This window comes from Geospiza fortis, unplaced genomic scaffold, assembly GCF_000277835.1.
Source record: "Geospiza fortis unplaced genomic scaffold, GeoFor_1.0 scaffold75, whole genome shotgun sequence".
NCBI lineage: Eukaryota > Metazoa > Chordata > Aves > Passeriformes > Thraupidae > Geospiza > Geospiza fortis.
Window position 1 is genome coordinate 3,004,655 of NW_005054360.1, and position 17,557 is coordinate 3,022,211.

Genomic DNA, 17,557 nt, shown 5'->3' on the forward strand with positions numbered 1-17,557 from the left:
GGGGGCCCCCGCTCCGCTCTCCGTGCGTGTGTGACCAGCTGCTGCAGTCTATATAAGGAATTACATTTACATTTCAGGCATAAGGGCTGCTGTGGGGTGGTGTTTTTTTCCCCTTTGGTACGTGTGTTACTTTAAGATGCAATGGGAAGCTACACGGCAGGGGGAATAAAGGCTCGTAACACCCACTCTCCACTTATTTTCTGGAAAATGGAGAAGTAGTTCGGTCCTCGTAGCACGACTCTTCGGAATAGGATGTAGAGTAGGCGATTTTGTAACCCTCCTTGGCAATTTTAGGTTTTATGTGGCATTTCCTGTGCAGGGTCACAGATAGGAAGGCTTTGCCTGCGATCTGAGATGTTTTCATATGCAGTGAACGGTCTCCGAAATAGATCGGAGTCACGATCGGTGCTTCGCCTCTCTAATCCTCCCTGTTCGGGGCATAACGTGGTGATAAATGACGGCCTTTCCAGGGGCTAACGGGTTGGTTTGATTGCGTTGAACTTAAAAGGGTTTTCTTATTTTTGCTCTGTGCGTTTTCTAGCAAGTGTTCTTGTCTGCACGCTCATGTTATTAATTCCTTGTCCTAGTGTAAATATTTATATTTAGCTCATGATTTGGCTGTGTTAAAGGTAAGTTTGGAAAGTGCTTTTCTCTTTACCTTATTAAAAATGTGGATGATCAGAGAAAGGGGCTTTTCTTGTTGCTGACGACAACATGTGTGACATGTGAGTCTGAACCACCCAGCGTCTGTGCAGGAGCTGTAAACATGTTTACCTGAACAGGAAAGAAAATGGATTTTTCTCTTAAAGATCCAGTGATATGAATACCATACTCTTAAAGCATATCAACAGATGACTTGAGAGAGAAATTTTCTGAAAACCTGGCTTTTGAAATCGACGGGGAAAAAAGATCCTTGATTGCTGCAGCAAATGGCAACTTGTGCAGGTAGAAAAAAAAGATGGTGTTTAGTTTTCCCCTGCATGCATGTCAGCCCCCTCCTGTCTGCTGCTTTCATTCTCAAGGGAGGGATTTATTTACCACGCTTGCTGTCAGTGTTTTTCCTTTGTGCTTAATATTAGAAAACCAGATTTAAGGCTGTTTAGCACAAACCGTTTTGTCTGCAGCATGTATCACTTGCAGAAAACAAAAGGTGTATAAGGTCTGGTATCATTCCAGGTATCTTTCATCTTCATCACTTTCCTCATTCCTGCACCCACTTTATTATATAAAGCCTCTGAGTCTTTATCAACTAGTTCTGTAATGTAAAATGTAGTGTGTCTTGGTATAGGCTGGTTTTGATTCCTTTTATTGAGGAATTAAAACCAACTTAAGTCATTGTGCATTGGAGCATCAGGATCAGTTAGATAATAGAATCTGGATAATAGAGATCTCTCAGCAGTGGGTTTATGTTTGACTTGCAAATATTTACTGAAGAAAATGCATAGAAAAAATGTTAACCCTTTAACCTTTAAAATAAATAAGTATGAGGCTTTTTTTTCCCAAAGTCACAGAAGGCACTTGGTTCTTATAGGTATCTTCTGTTAATGAGGAATGGGCATAGGGGAGATGCATAAGCAACTGGCTTGTTTGTAGTATAAAAAATAAAAGCATTTTTATGTTGTTTCCTATCCATGTTCCCACAGAATATGAAATTATTACAGAGAGATTGCACTAGACATCCAGTATGCTAGTTAATAATACTGGGCTACGGCATTGAGTATTGTAGCTTTTCTTCTTTTTATCTCTTGTTAAACTTAATACAGCTAATCTTACACTGTAAACTTTTGTTTTTTCTTTCTTTCCCCTGCTTTCTCTCTGTGTTTGGGAGCCATCCTGGTGCATTAACCCTAGTTGGAAAGACAGTCTTATCATCTTAACTCGAGCTGGTTCCTTTTCTACCTTGTTTATTGGTCCCTACAGGAGGTCAGCAAAGAGCCCATTGGTGCTGCCATTAAGGCCTCCACTTACAAGGAAATCTGGCACTTCTTACCTGAGGAAAACTACCCTGTGTCATTGTCCTTAGTTCTGGCCAATACACAAACAATTTCTGCTGCTGCAGGAGAGTTAACAAAGTGTTGAGATAATGTGATACAGCAGAAACACAGCGCTGGTTGGGAGTCTATCTACTACATCCTATCTACTTCTTTCCCTTCTCCCTCTTTTTTGGTAGAAAAATGAAGAGGAGGAAAGAGAGACATGGTTTGGGTATTTTTTGCCAGTCATCTGCATAGCCACACTCTTGTGAGACTCCTGAGTAGACTTCAAATAGATTCAATATCAGCAAAGGTTTTCTTATTCTGAGTTGGTTTGCAGGCAGGATTAGTTGCTTTCTTAGCTTCTCTCATGTATGTTATGGGATTGTCTTAGTTTTTATTAAACAGTAAAACTAAAAGTGACATTACTGGATCTTCAGCAATGCTGTAAGATAAGTAAAACAGTATATTTAAAACTTTCCTTCCTAGAGTGAGAAAAGTTATCAACGTAAAGTATAGATCTTCTGAAAATAATACAAGCATGCCTTCAGGTTTTCAGATACATATTTGATGGTGAAAAGAGGAATGTATGAATCTGGGTAAATTCTGCATGCTGGCAGGTACATGTGAGGAGAAGATATAAGCCAGCCTTGGTCACAGCGAGTTCATTACTAAAAGGTTATGTCGATTGACTTGTTAGAGTGCTATTTCAGTTGCTTTACAGTTGGTTCTTTTTATTTCTATTAGGTGACACTTTCATATAAAGTTTTGTTACCAGGCTAAGAACTGTAAGAAGACTGTAAGTCCCTTTGAGTAAGGCAAAAGCATATTTCTTCTAGCTCCAAGGTGTTGGCTACTGGCAGGATGTCGGATGTTAGTGACACTTGGGATACAACATTCCTGGTTGTGCCTGTCTTCTCTTGCCCCTTTGCCTTTCTTTTTTGCTAGGTATCATGTTTTCACTCTAATGTTAATTTGAATTTGCAATTTGGGATTTGTGGTATGTAGCCTGAGTTAAAATTCCAGGCACTGTGAACAGGTCTACATAGACAAGTGAATTAACTGTTTGAGACCAAGGAAACCTTCTCTCTTATAAACAAGTGGTACTTCTGTTTTAGTGTTAGCTACTGAAATATAGTGTGAATTCTCTTAAAAAGGTCACTATTTCTTCATTTTTCTATCAGCAGTCAGTGCTTGTTATTTTAACAGTTGTGAAGCAGGTTGTCTTACAGTAATTAATTACCTGAGGCAGTTGGGTATTTATAAGGTAATTTGTTTCCTGAAACAGTTTGCTTTGCTTGTAGGGCTCCATACATGTGCTGCTGAAATGGTTAATGAAAAGTAGCAAGAAGATGAAACTTTCCTTCTGACATGGGCTTCCCACTCATAGAAATCACTCAGTGTTTTTAGTTAGAAGTCTGAGGATTTGATGTCTTTGAATTCAGTCCACATTTTCTGCTGAATATTTTTAGTTACATCAGGTAGACTCAATGGGGAGGGGTTTCTGAGGACCTTGGGCTTTATGACTGGTCCTGTTACCTGGTGTTACTGATTTTGGTTGGGCTCTTGCTTTCTGTAAGCAGCTCTGTGGACAGAGCAGGAGGAAGAGGTTCTATAGCTGTTCCCTCCTTCCTTCCCCACTGAGACTCCAGTTGTGGTATTAGCCTGTAATTTTTTCTTATAGACGTTTTCCAGTGCTGGGGGGAGAAGTACTGAAGTACTCTGAAGTCAAAATATCACTGTAATGCCTTTCCTCATGTGGAAACATCTGTTTTAATAGAGTTTAAAATGCCAGTGAGGGATGGCAGACACTTTTAACATGTGTGGGACTCTGTATTACTATGGTAAAGAAATAAAATTAACTACTGTGAAACTTGGGTTGTAGGTTTTTTAATTGATTTTTGATCAACTGCTCTCTATTGCAGAGAAACTGCTGAAATTACATTATCTGGCCAAATGCCTCTTAACCATCCCTGCTTCTAAATTCAGTCATTATTATTTACCAAAAATATAAGCTTATTGCTGAAGTCATTAGCTGTTTGTAGTCACTTCAAAAACATTTAACTAATTGATATTGCAAGCTGATTGGAGTAGGTGTGCTTTATCAACTGTAAACAGTACATTCTGAGTCTCTGAAAATCATAAGGGTTCTACTCAGAATAGGTTTCAAATATCCAAAACTAGAGGTTGAAACCCAAAAATTACTTTGTTTTTATGTAGGCTTTCCTCCCATATTGCAAAATACAGTTCCAGATTAACTTTCAGCTGATTAACATCAATATTCCTGAGTTTTTGGTGGTTGTTACCTACGTTTTTCAAGAGGAGTCGCACCTAGGATCTTTTCTGTTTTGGGCAAGTAAGCAGAACCCTGTCTTTCATTTGTGGTCTCAGAAACATTGGTGCTTCATTTTGGCAGCTATAATAGGCCTGTTATTTTTGAGAACTAAATTCTCAAGTGACTTACCCAAGGTCACACAGGAAGTCCATAGCAAGACTGAGTCCCAATCCATTTTTAATCCTCAGGACTACTCTTGCATTTGGCTTGATCTAGAGCCTTAAAGGGAAAGAATAGTTTTGTCATTTGGTGGTTACTATTCCTTTCAGCTTGATTGTTTAAGTTCTTTCATATTTATTGGAATATTTTTGCTTCCACCAAACAAGTGGCAAGACACAAAATTCAATTTTGTCTTTAGCCATTTTTAGATGGTATTAAGATAATATTTTTGCTGGTGATATTTCCTGTCTTCATAGTCTATGTAGTGATGTGCCAGAAAAGTAGAATGTTGTCTTCTGGTGTGTTTTGTACTTCCAAATCTTATGTTCAGTGATGCAAGGGTAGACAAAAATAAATCACATCAGGAAGGAATTAGTTAAAGACTACACTGTTAACATCAACACCCATGCTGGGATGTGGAGGGTTTTAAGGGGACTGTGTTGGAGTTTAACATCTGGGCAGAAATTATTTCATCAGATGTTGGTTTTGTTGTGACAGTAATGACTAGAGAAGAGTCTCAGTGTATTACTGGTATTTCTAATATTTGAAAATGGTAAGTAAATAAAAAAGCACAAGTCCTTGTTAAAACAAAACTTTCCCAGGAATGCCTAAATAAGTGCCAGGCCTGAAAAGTTGACTAGACTGGGACAAATACATGCAAGTGTAGGTTTGACCAGCACAGCTGCTTGTCACAGGTGGAGCTGTGTGGGAAGCAGCTGTGGGTGCAGGTGGGTGCTGCTCCTGCCTGGGCAGCACGAGCCAAAGGTGGGTAATGCAGAGTGTTGTCATATCTTTGTTTGTGAAGATGTGTGGTTAGCTGGGCTCATGAGACACTGCAATACATCAGTTAGGACAGGGATTCTTTCCTGCTCAGGGAAATGCTGTTGGAAGTCTTTAGTAGTTAAAAAAAAAATATGGACAAATGCCCAAGCAAAGTCTGGAGAGCAGAGGGTTGTGTGCATGCGGGCTGCATGGGCGAGGCAAAGCGTGGATGAGGGAAGAAGAGCGGAGTAGGCAGGGGTGTAGTCTGCTTCTCACTGAAGTCTGATTCCTGATTTCTGATGTACCTTGCTGGCCTTCCAGGGAGCAATGTATTTGGCTGCTGCATGAGAAGATCACAGTGGTAAATAACTTTGACCTCAGTTGGCAGGGTGATGCCTTGAAATACTGGAATTGTTGTTGAGTGTAGGGGGTTTCATGAGTGTATTGTTTTGTAATACTTTCTATTTCCATGTTATGTTGGCAAGTTTTTTTCAACCTTTTATAAGCCATTGCCTCTAATACTCTCAGTTGATTTTTCAGCTAATTATTATGAGCTCATGTATTTCTCAGTCTTGGTTTGCTTTTCTGGTTCTCCAGCTCCTTGCATCTTATTTTATTATTGTTGGAAAGAGTAACAAAAGTTTGATATTTTAAAAAACTGTTCACAGTTGCAACTTTCTAATCTTTGTGACCATTTCTTTCAAGGAAAGACCAGAGTTGCTTTCATTTTTCCTATTGAGCTACAGTTTGTTTATTTAATAATCTATTTATCTCTTTTTTGTGTAGATAAGTAGTGTTCCTGAGTGACAGTCAAGAAGAATGGGAATCCCAGTCAAGAGCTGTGAGACTTGATGGATAAAATACTGACTCCAGTTAAATGCAGTATAGCTTTATAAATCTATTTCAGTACTCCTGAGAAAGAATAGTACTTCCATCACACAGAATGTAAGCACCTTTCAGGCAGTAAAAATGTATGTACTGAGTCTTTCTGTATCTTGGCCTATACATCCAATTCCTTGTGTGAGTACCTGGCAGCTTGCATTCATGTGTTAGCAGAGTAGGTGATGGTATAGTAGAAAGAAGAAACTTGTTAAATTTTTATCTGGATGTGGAGCAGCGAGGCAGGATTCAGATGTTTCAGTTGGGTAATGCTGAACATATTAACCATGTTTCTTTAGACTTGTACATTTATCCCCAGAAAGGACAATAGAGAAGAAAGGAGCCTTTTTTACTTTGCCTCACTGTGATTGTCTCAGATGCCATTACTGTAATGTAATATATTTTATTTTAATATGCCTTTTCAGAGCAGCAGAAGTTAACTAAAAATATGCTTTCTCATTTTTGAAAGTCAGTACTGTTTGAAAGCAGCCTGTTTCAGTTCTCTCCTTTTCAGCTGTCATTCCCAGCTGTCACAATCTCCGTGATGTGAGGACTTTACCCCTGTTGTTTCAAAGCAGTTTGATTAACAGCTGCTGTCACCCAAAGGTTAAAACCTGAAAATGGGCATCCTTTATTGGTTTCTTTACAAATATTTGCTTTCTGTTTGGTAGCATCTTTCTTGTTGCTCTCCCTTCAATGTGTTCCTTGATCCTATTTTTGGAGAACAGTGTAAAGGAAATGAGCATGTCTAATGATGAACGTATTCTTAATTGTAACTGGAAAAGAGAGCAAAAAAAATTGTTTGCTGTGATGACATTGCATACTGTTCAGTTAGGGTCTGTGAATATGAGTAGCAGTTGTTCTTCAGTGAAAGGACATGTAAAATTAGTTATTTAAACACCAAGAGCTCTCTATGATATGGGAGTGTATCGAAAGGAAAAGAAACAACTGTTCCTTAACTAACTGCATAGTATTCTGTACTTCTTCCAATGCAGATGTCCTCTCTTTCTGCAACTCCTCTGTTCTTTAGCTTCTCACAAGTCAGGAACACTGGAGGAGCTGGCAAGATCATTGGAGATAAATTAGTTATAAGCCTTGCCATTCACCATGATTCTGAGAGTGATTTTCATGGACAGCACTAGAAGGGGTTAAAAGTCTGATGTGGTAGAGAGTATTTTTACCTACGAACTACTGTGCCTGTCCTTGTTAGGATCAAATGCTAGTTGGGCCAGTGATGCTAGAGAACACCTTCAGTTATTGTGATATAAAGTGTTTTCATTATTTCAGCAAATATCCTTTTCCCAGTTCTCTTTGATAGGCAGCTGACAGACAGTGAGGGCAATTTTCTTTCTATTTTGTAGGCATCCATCCACAGATGTGTATATGGAAGAAAGCAAAATGATATTACAAAACATCACAAATGTGGCATGATTTGAAAAAAGCCTGGGGAAATCTATTTTATCTGAAAAAGGACAAACTAAAGAACAGAAAAATCAGGCCTTAACTGCAAGACTTAAGTTGATTTTTGTTGAACTGGTAGGTCCCTAAAGAAGTAGGTTGGGCTTTTTATTTGTTTGTTTTCCTAACACCTTCCTCCTCATGTAAGCTAACATAATTTTTATTAATGCCTAGAAGCGTCAGGGAGATGAGTTGTCCCTTTCCTAAGATGCACTTGTCTTTAAGCAGTTTTTCTTAATGCCTTGAGGTATTTTTGCCTTGTGTGCTTCCAGATATGTATCAGATTTTCCTCCTTCGCACCTTCTAGTCCATTTTGTAATTTCTCTTAAGTTCCTGTAAGCTATCCACTATAAGTCATGTTAAGTCTTAGGCTGGAAAAGGAGATACTGTTCAGAGTCTGTAACCTGTTTAATCTTCCATCCTGTTTTGTTTATGTCTTTCCAAAGCCTTTCCTTTTCTTCAGAGTGTTCCTGGCACAGCTACTTGGTTAAGTCAAGCAAAATAGAACCAGTCACACACTACTGGATTCATTCTTATGCTATTGTTCACAGGAAGGACCTAGGTACAGTTTGCCTGGTAAAGAGCATGAGGTGGTGAATAAGGGCTTTGAAGCAGATTTGGAGCTGTAATGACTGGCTTCCTTCCCTGGTGCTGTCCCTTCCCCTTCCTTGCTAAGCATTTTCATTTGAAATACTAAGGTGTGGTCATGGGCATATCTGTTCTCAACTTCCAGTAATTTTTTGCTCACTACTGAGCTGCACCATAATTACATATGCAAATGTAGTATTTTTTTCCCCCTTCTTACCTTGCACATGTGGGAGAGGAAGATAAGGTTGCAGAGTACCGTTGGGGATGTGCTGCTGTTGAGGAGATGCTGCAGATGGCTGCAGAAGGAGACAAGTACTTGACCTGCAGGACAAGGCTCAGCAGGGGATTTCAGAACTTCTAAGTCTGAAAGGCAACAAGAAAACAGTATTCTCGCCAACTTTAAACTTTAGATAAGAGCAGATTGTAGGATGGCTTGGTGTAACAACCTATTTTGATACATTCTAGCTACTGGGTGCTGAAAGTAAATTTGCATTTGCAGTACAGATTTGTTTTGTAGACATATATATATCTATATCTATCTGTATCTATATATCTGTAGTTATATCCAATAATTTCATTTATTAGACTGGTCTGAATGCTCCCAGTATTAACACAAGGTAGACGTCATAAGTGTTGTAATGATAGTGAAACCACAGAGACTAATTCTATGGAACAAGCTATTCTGACAACTTCTGCCCTTCATGGTAAGGCTTACCTTGTACATTTTCCAGATTTGGAATTGACAGATGTACTGTATTCCTGGAACACTGAATATGATTTTGAGCAAATATTGGAAGATAGAATTGGTTCTATAGTGCAATCAAAATGCTGGGAGACTTTCTGCACAATAGTGAAATAATACCCTAGAAATGAGAAGCAGAATTTAACTGATAGCTGTGGCATAGGAAAAGGGAAATAGTTCCAGTGACACATCACACAGTATAACGTGCCATAGTTCTCTCTGTTTCACCACGTGATTAATCACGCCTGCATAGTTCATATGGTGGTTACATGATGATGAGCCTGGCTTAAAAAGATGAGCCTGGCTTTTACCTCAGCATGTGAGTGAATAAAACTAGTGGCAGACTTTCTGTTTCTGTGAACTAAGCCAGTTCACACAAGGAGAATTTTAGCTTTCCAACTGTAAAGGATACAAATAGATTTAGTTGAATAAAAATCATGACACATAGCAGAGGTTTATGATCCTGACAGAAGTTCTTACAAGATGTTTGATGCAAACTGTTGTCTGTGGATCTGATGCTTGAAAAATGTTTTTGGAAGTACTGCTTGTGATGGTGCTAAGATGCTTTCCTTCAGAAGTGAAATAAAATAAGGTGGTTAAGAACTCCAGCAAATATAGGCATTTTCTTTGTTTTAGTATGAAGTTGCAAGCCTCCTCCATTTATTTATGTCACATGCCTGGAAAAAGTAATTAAAAAGCTCCTTGTTATGCACTACTGTATGCAAATCATTTAATTGTATTTGCTTTTTCATATGTATGGTGTTGCAATAATTTGGCATATAGAAAATATACACAACTCTTTAGAAAAGAGTGAGTTATTTTCTGAGCCAGAAATAAAACAGAAGTACTGAAATCTAAAGCTTGTCAAATGTCTTGTTCTAATAGTTTACAGTTGCCTATATTTAATTGTCTTCCTGACTTTTGACATTATTTTTAAGCATTTTGAAGGTCTTGTATAGCAAATTCTCAGAATAAAAATGTTTGACTTTTGAAAGATTCCAAGGTGCTCGCTTACTGAGTAAAATCTTCTGGGTTTGTGCCTTAAAGTATCTTAATAGGCATCCTAATGAAGCTTTTTATCCCTTAAATATTTCCCCAACCTGTCCACCTTTAAAGAATTTGTGTGTCTTCCTTCAGCCACAGTTTTAAGTAGGACTGTCAATCCAATGTGTGTCTTGTTCATTCTTGGGTCTACTGTTGGAACACTTTGTAGCTGAAGTGTGTGTGCGCATGTGCAGCTGCATGAGCTGTTTTCCTGCCTTTTCCTTTTGTCTGTCAAGCTTCTGGCTGATAGCAGATTAGCCATCTGAATGTGGGCAGCAAAGAGTAATGGGCTGTACAGAATGCCTGGGGCTTCTTGCATACAATAAAATGACTCCATTATAAAGCAAAAAAATGACAAGCCTGCCTGTAGAGGATGTCTGTACTGGAGATGGGGAGAGTAGCCTTTGGTTTATATCATGTTATTGGGTATAAAATAAACTTAATTTTTTTCAACTGTCAAAAGTATTCCTAGGTGCTTTACAAAGCAGTGCTGACAGTTCTTCTGGCAGGAAAATACTTATGAGCTAAATTGGTGATGTACTACTTGCTATTCCTGATTGCTGTATATGTGTGGGGGAAGGAAGGGAGTAACAGCATGATGGCTCAGTTTCATTTTCATCATGCAGGTGTGTGTGGTTTTTTCCTTTCTTTTAATTTTGTTTTCTATCTCTAATGTTTTGCTTAGTTACAGGATTACATAATCTGCCCTGCAGAAGTGTGTTAGGTTTATTAAGTCTTTTGGAAGATGTGCTAATACAGATTTGAAGGAAATTGGGCCAGGAGCGTGGCTGAGACACAGGGAGTCCAGATGCTGGAGGACGACATGAAATATAAAGCTGTAGAGAGTTGGCTCAAGCAGACAAATGAGGCTGTGTGCAGAAGCATAGTAGCAGGAAAACTAATGAGGAATCTTATCAAGTTTATTTTGACAGGAATACTTACCCATTGTAAGAATCCAGTGTTTAAAAAGTCCTTCCAATTGTCTACAGTTTACTGTGTCAGTAAGCAGTAGTGGCTGCTTGTGCACTTGTAATGTCCAGTTACAGCTTTCTAGAAGATTTTTTGTTTGTTTGTTTTTATGGAATTCAAGCTCTAAAAGGTGCTGTCCCCCATAAAAAAAAAACCAAACAGGTGCAGTACAATAATTTATGCTAAATGGAAGATCTTCCTGGTTTGCATCTGCTCAGGAAATTAAGACACCTTCTGATATATATGAGCTTCCAAACTAACTGGCAAGTCAGGATAAAAACAACTTGGTATATAGAATACAGACATATTGTTAAAACATGGAAAACTTGTATTAAAGTACTTAATTAAAAAAAACTCTTAACTCACATTTGGTGTAGTTTGTCTTGCTTGTTGTGGTCTGTTCAATATGTTGCTGTTCATATGTTCAATATGTTGCTGTGGTTACAACTGAAATGGGCTCTGGAAATCTATGCTTTAGCAGCAAAATGTATGAATTGCAACTTTTAATAAATAAAATGGGAATACTGTTTGAACAAGCTTTATTTTTCTCATTCTGTTAGCTGCTGTCAGGTCTCCTTGTGACTGTTGTGGATGTGTGGATACTGTTTGTTGTAAGGACTGTGTCCTTCAAAGATCATCTTTTAGCTGCATGTTACACACCAACTTTCCCCAGTCCCTTGGATTGATTCGCCTTAAGCAAAAACCCTTCCCCAAAATTTCTGCTCCCTTCCTCTCTTCCAATAAAGTCTGCTGCCCATTGCCTCCTCCCCCCTCTCCCAACGAAAAAGGAAATAACCAAAACTGGTAATACCGTAGAGCTCCACAAATGCTGCTCCCTTGACAGCAGTATTAATTCTCTTTACATACATTTTTATTTTGCATTCAAAATTGTTTCTGTAATAATATGATCTTTTTATGGTGCTGAAGACTGTAGCTACTTAGTTAACTAAGCTTCAGTTTTATCACCAGCTTCCTTGCTATCTCTAACAGTGGGTAGTCTGTATGTGGTGACAAATAAAATACACTCCAGACTAGTTTAAGAGAGATCTGTGGGGTTTTTCTTGTCTCCTCTCTCTTTGCCCCATGTGATTGCTGTGGTTTACAGTAGGAAGCCACTAGTTTCTGCAGTCACAGATGGAAAGGGAGGTATATTCACTGGTAGGTGATGTAAAGACATCTGAGTAAGAATAAGAAAGTGAACTCTCTTGGGGGGAAGGAGTTAGCTACATATTTTACAAATCTTTCAACATCTGTGACTTAATTAGCACTCCTGAAAGCAGTATGTTGCAGCTTAGGAACATTATTGCAGCTTAGGAAAGTTGCATTTATGAATATGAATAAAAAGATCTAGACCTGTCCTTTATAGGGTTTTTATAGTTACATATGGGACTCAGAAGGATATTGCCTTTGACTGATCTGGCTGGCATGGCTAGAGTGTTTTGCTGTGGCTGGTTTTCAGGGCAGATATGGGAAATTGCAGAAGAGTAGAACAGTTGAAAGATCATCTTCACTTAGCCAGAAGAAAATGTGGAAAATGGGGGTTTCAATATCTTAAAAGTATTTAGGTACAGAAAAAGTATTCTTTTGGTGGACAGTTTTACTTGCGGTTTTCTGTTTTGTTTAAGGTATAATGGTGGCACAGCTGACTCAAACACCATATTATGAGGAAAGTTTGCAGATGTGAAAGGATCTGTGCTAATATATTCCAAATATCCATAAAAGAAGTCTTGTGATGGGGTACTCTTCCTATACCATTGAGGGGTGGGGTGTGTAGAACCCAGTGTCCTTGCTTCCTAGAGTTGAATGATTGCTTGTCATTAGTAGCAAGTGATATGGTATGTCAGTCTGTCTGACCAAGCAGTACACTTTCCAAATGTCCCTTTCAGACAAATTCACTAAAACCAGGAGTTTTTGACCACTTTCTGGGTCCTGCTAGTACCTGTTAGTTTAGAAGTCAGCATTTGGTTAACTAGTATGTTTGAAGTTCTCTATTTAAAAATACACTAGTGAAATATAGTCCTAGTACTAAGAAACAGGATTAGCCCTCAGTTATAACAGCCTTTGGGTTGATGCTTAAGATCTCTTGGTAATTTCTTGTTGGCAAATACTAGTACAGCCGGATTGGAATCCTGAGTTTAGGATGTGATAAGAGCACACTGCAGAGCTATGAAATAGCGTGGGGCAGAAAGTTGTAAATCCATGTTTTCCAGGTTTAAAAGGTAACCAGTTCAGAATATTTATTGCTAGATTTAACTCAAATTACAACATACTCTAAAGCTATGCCAAACAGGTTGTCTTTTGCTGGTTGGAGTGAGGAGGATGTGGAAAGAGCTTAGTGTCTCCTCTCTAAAGCGTCTAGCAAACAAACTATGAATTTACAGAAGGTCTTGTGCAAACAGAAATGCAATGCATGTCACAAATGAGATGCTTAGAAAATACAAGCCTGGAAGTTGCCTTCTTTATCCTTCACCTTGTGTCCTCTCTCCAGTTTTCCTGTTGTGAGTCCTAGTGGCCAGCCCTAGCCTTAAGCTTTGACAAACATGGTGCTATGGAGATGTGGAAGCTCACAGGTTCACACTGATTTGCTCCCTACTTCAGCCTAGAACCATGCAGTTTACCTATCTTGTCTGTTTTTCTTAGGTAGAACAGATTGGTTTCTGCAGTAGACAGTTTAGAGTATGTGAAATGTTTGTTGCCATCTTTTTTATGTGTTGTAGGCCTGTGTGAATCCTGGTGACTCCAGCAAATATGAAGAAGAGTCTTTTAGATGCGCTGTATAGACAAACGTTATAAAGCCTCATGTTTTTCTCCTTATTCTGGAACTGAGTAGCTCTTAAAAGAAGTTAAATGAGTCAGTGCAATGTTCTCACTCCTGGATGAAGTAGTGAATCCTGTCATGCTTATCTAGCTGTCCAAAAGCTTCAAGATTTTAAGATGTGCAGAGCTACAGTGTATTTTCACCTCCATTCTTCCCCCTCTTCCAAGCAAGACTCTTTTAGAGATGGGAAAAAATGCTACCAAAAAAAGCCAAATCTATGTTTTTCAGCTTAAATAAGGCATATGATTATCTCTGCTGTAATAATAGGTGGTTTAGGTTTCTTGGAGCAAATCATGCAGTTCTGGAAAACCTATGTGATTATTACAGAGTACTTCAGTGGACAGTCTCTGATACAGTTGGGAACTCTTTAATTTAGGTAACTTGCAGAGACTGAAATGCAATCCTAAGCTGGTCAGCCTGTAGCATATGTGAACAAGGAGTGTCAAGTTCTGTTTTAGAGGAAATGAGTATTCAAAATCATTCAGGTTCATTCACATGTGCTTGCCCTTAGATTTCCTTTTGATGTTGACTCACAATGGAGTTCTGGAAAACCATGCAGCCAAAAAAAAAGTTGATATTACTGCCTTGGGTGTTATTGATGAGACTAAGCAATACCTCTGATTCTATTTCTTTTTGTTTTGTTTTTTAAGGTTTTGTTAACTGAATATTATTTCTCTGTACCTCTCAGATTCCCAAAGTATCTGGTAGCCATCACAGCTATCTACAAAACTCAGAATATTCTGAAACTAGTAAGCAACTGCACCAACATGACAAATCTGTTTGCTTACACAGCATGATAGAATAGGAGGGATTTCTGTACCATCTTGAACACAACCTGCCAGGCATTAGGAAAGCAATGTGCTTTGTTCACAGCAGGGGACGGAAGGGATTTGGAGAGAACTGAGGCCTGCATTTCCTTGTGCTGCTTGTGTTGTCATCTTCATGTGAGAAAGAGTAAGGGCTCTTTAGTCATCTCTCCTGTCTCAAACCCTCTAGAAGTGTTATTTTTGTTGTTTTTCTCCATTTCTGCAAGCAGGACACTCATGGAAAGCCTACATGTAGGTTTCCATTTAGGCCTGGGGGCTCTGGAACAAAATATTCAGTCTTTGAGATCATGTCAATCTTCTACTTTTAATGGAATCTTAGTTATTCATGTGGGAAAGGTGCAGATGAAGAAGTCCTACTGAGCATCTGCAGGATTCAGGGGGCCTATTTCCTTAGCCAAAAAGAACAAGCATATTTTGTGCTTCCTTGAGAGGTATTTTTTTCCCATTTGTCAAAAGAATAAAGACTGTCTCCTGCCTAAAGGTTATTTAAATTGATGCCCTAGTGTTTGAGATGAGAACATGTAATGCAACTAATTCCTGTCAGTCAATGGTGTGTGTCCCACTAAACACAGCCCTCTTGCTGCTGCCTTGAGAAGCAGTCAGTGGGGCAGTCCTGTGTCTGCTGTTACCTGGTTTTATGCCTTTGGTGGAAACCATGAGGAATAGAGGCTGCTTTTTGGCAGATGCACTGGCAGTGCTCTGGCATAGGAGCTAGAGGTGGTAGCAGTAGGAGATATTGGTGCCTTACTCTTTGGCTTGGGGGAGTCTGGGTTGCTGACAAAGTGACAGAAATGTGTCTGATTGCCAGCTATGGTGAGCCAGCATCCTTATGGAAAACCACCTCCTATAATAAAGGGAGGTTTGAGATTCTCTCCAGTTAAGACATCTGCTGATGTCTACTGGTGGCAAAATGCTGTATTATTTGTAAGACATAAAGAAATAAAGTTGTTCCTAGGAAAGCACTGCCTCAAAAATGCTGCTTTTTAGGGTGTAGACCTCTTCTTCTGCAATGAAAACAAATAACAACTTGCTTGCTGAACTGTGACCTGTTTTGGAGTGACAGTCTTGCAGCTTGCTGAATCGACAGCTGGGCTTGCCACTGTGCTGCCCGGAGCTGAGAGCAGCTTCACAAAGGCTTTGGAAGAATACATTTGTTTTCCTTCCCTGTTGTTATTTCTCAGCAGGTTTTCAGTTTGCACGTTGTTCCCCCACTTTTAGTAGCCCTGAAGCTTCCCAGCCCACTACTGTTTCAGGTTAGTTTCTTGTGTGCATTCTTTAAATATCCTGAATGGCAGCTGGAAGACTCAAATAATATTTGAGAAACTAAGAAAATCAATGATAAGTTATTTGATAAACCTTTTTGAGCTCTCTGGGGTGGCTAACTGATTTAAATGTGACTTTTTTTCTGGTTTGAATCAACTAATTAACTTCTAGTTAGGTAGAAAAAACTGTGGGTTTGGTTTTTTTATGTAAAGAGAGAAGGATATAAATGATTTGGTCAGACCTTCTTTATAATAATAATTCAATATTCTGCAGATGAGTTATGTGAGTTGACATGAATCTGGCTAAAAAGGAAAATTATCCATTTTTCCAGATGAGGTAGTGCCAATTGTGAGAATTAAATGTTCATGCAAAAATTATATTATCTCTGAGCTAAATGTTGCTAAACATGCTATGGCATATTTGGCTGGCATAAACTGTATGTCAGTGTTTGTGGTGATGGGGGTTTAAACTAGTTCATTTCAAATCCTAGCAAGCAGCAGCTGAAACACTGCTGAATGACCTTTGACATAGGGACCCGTGAATGCCCCAAGTATGATTTCACTTTCACCACGTTCTTTGTGAATCTGAATGCTTGTCAAATCAGATGTGTGTTTAGACCTTTTCACTGAATATGCTTGGAGGGAAAGAACAAAGCCTGGGGTCAACTTGGCATAATCCCTGCGTTTATCTTTATTCTATTATAGCGGCTTGTGGGGGATGGAGTTACTATTTTCTGTGAGGTGAAAGTGCAAGTAGAGTGTAGGTAGGCTATCTGTCTTTTCTTCCAGACTTTCCCAGCAGCCTGACTGGTCTCCCATGATTTACTTGTGTTAATGTATGGCTGACTAGGCAGATTGCTGGTTGAGCCATGTGCTTTGCTAGTTTATTCTACCCATCACTATTCTGTAGCTGCTGTGCCTGCCCACTGCTGTAAACAAGCACCTCTGGCTTGTCCTGGGTAGCACATGCAGGGATGGCTCTGTGCTACAAAGTGCTTTGTTCTCCCCACTGGACATGGGAGAGGAGGTAATATGGGTTTTCACATTGCAACTACTTTTGCTTCAGTACAAATAAATTTTTTTTATTTTAAGAGATAAACAGCTTCATATGGTACATATGCATTTTTTGGTTTTGCAGGCTATTAGTCACACTCAAGTAAGGAGTGACTAAGTCTGTTATTAGCCATTCAAATTGGGAAAGCCTTTGTCTCTAAGGGAAGAACCGGAGAGTTCCACAAAATGATTGCTATAGACTTTTTGCAGTATTTTTAGATTTTACTCCTCTGGTAGATTCACTTCACAATACAGGATTGTTTCTGTGTGGAGCTGGAGTGGTCTGAATCTGTAAACGAGCTATTGTGCGGTAAAGTACAAGTGGGTGGAGGAACTACATGACAAAAGGCCTAGTTACCTTTACAGTTTGTTCGCTGTACCTCATGCACTTTGTTTCAGAAGAAAAGCACTATTCAGCGACTGGAGGATAAGGAGGCAGCCTTTCACACGAGGCTTATGGGAAATTTCTCTCTGACTTGGGGGTTTTCAGCTTGTGTACCCTGCACCTTCTGAGGCTTTCCCTGAAACAACTTAATGTGTCTCTGAGCCCTGAGCGCCTCATGGGGTGAGCGCTTCCAAGTCTGGTGCTTTGGCCAGTGTTTTCCACCTTAACACATGCACTTGATTGGGGTTTTTTTCTGTTGGATTTTTAATTAAATTTTGAAACATTTATTTTTAAGGAAAGAGT

General features: G+C 39.1%; 1 protein-coding gene across 1 annotated transcript in view; it reads left to right on the top strand.

The window, feature by feature from the left end:
- The first annotated feature begins 4 nt into the window (after positions 1–4).
- The window catches only part of ZEB1 (zinc finger E-box binding homeobox 1), a 119,040-nt gene continuing 101,487 nt past the window's right edge, over positions 5–17,557 (top strand). Inside the window, exon 1 of the mRNA XM_031059328.1 lies at positions 5–117. The gene's annotated coding sequence lies outside the window, so the exon portion shown is untranslated. The remainder of the gene's footprint in view (positions 118–17,557) is intronic.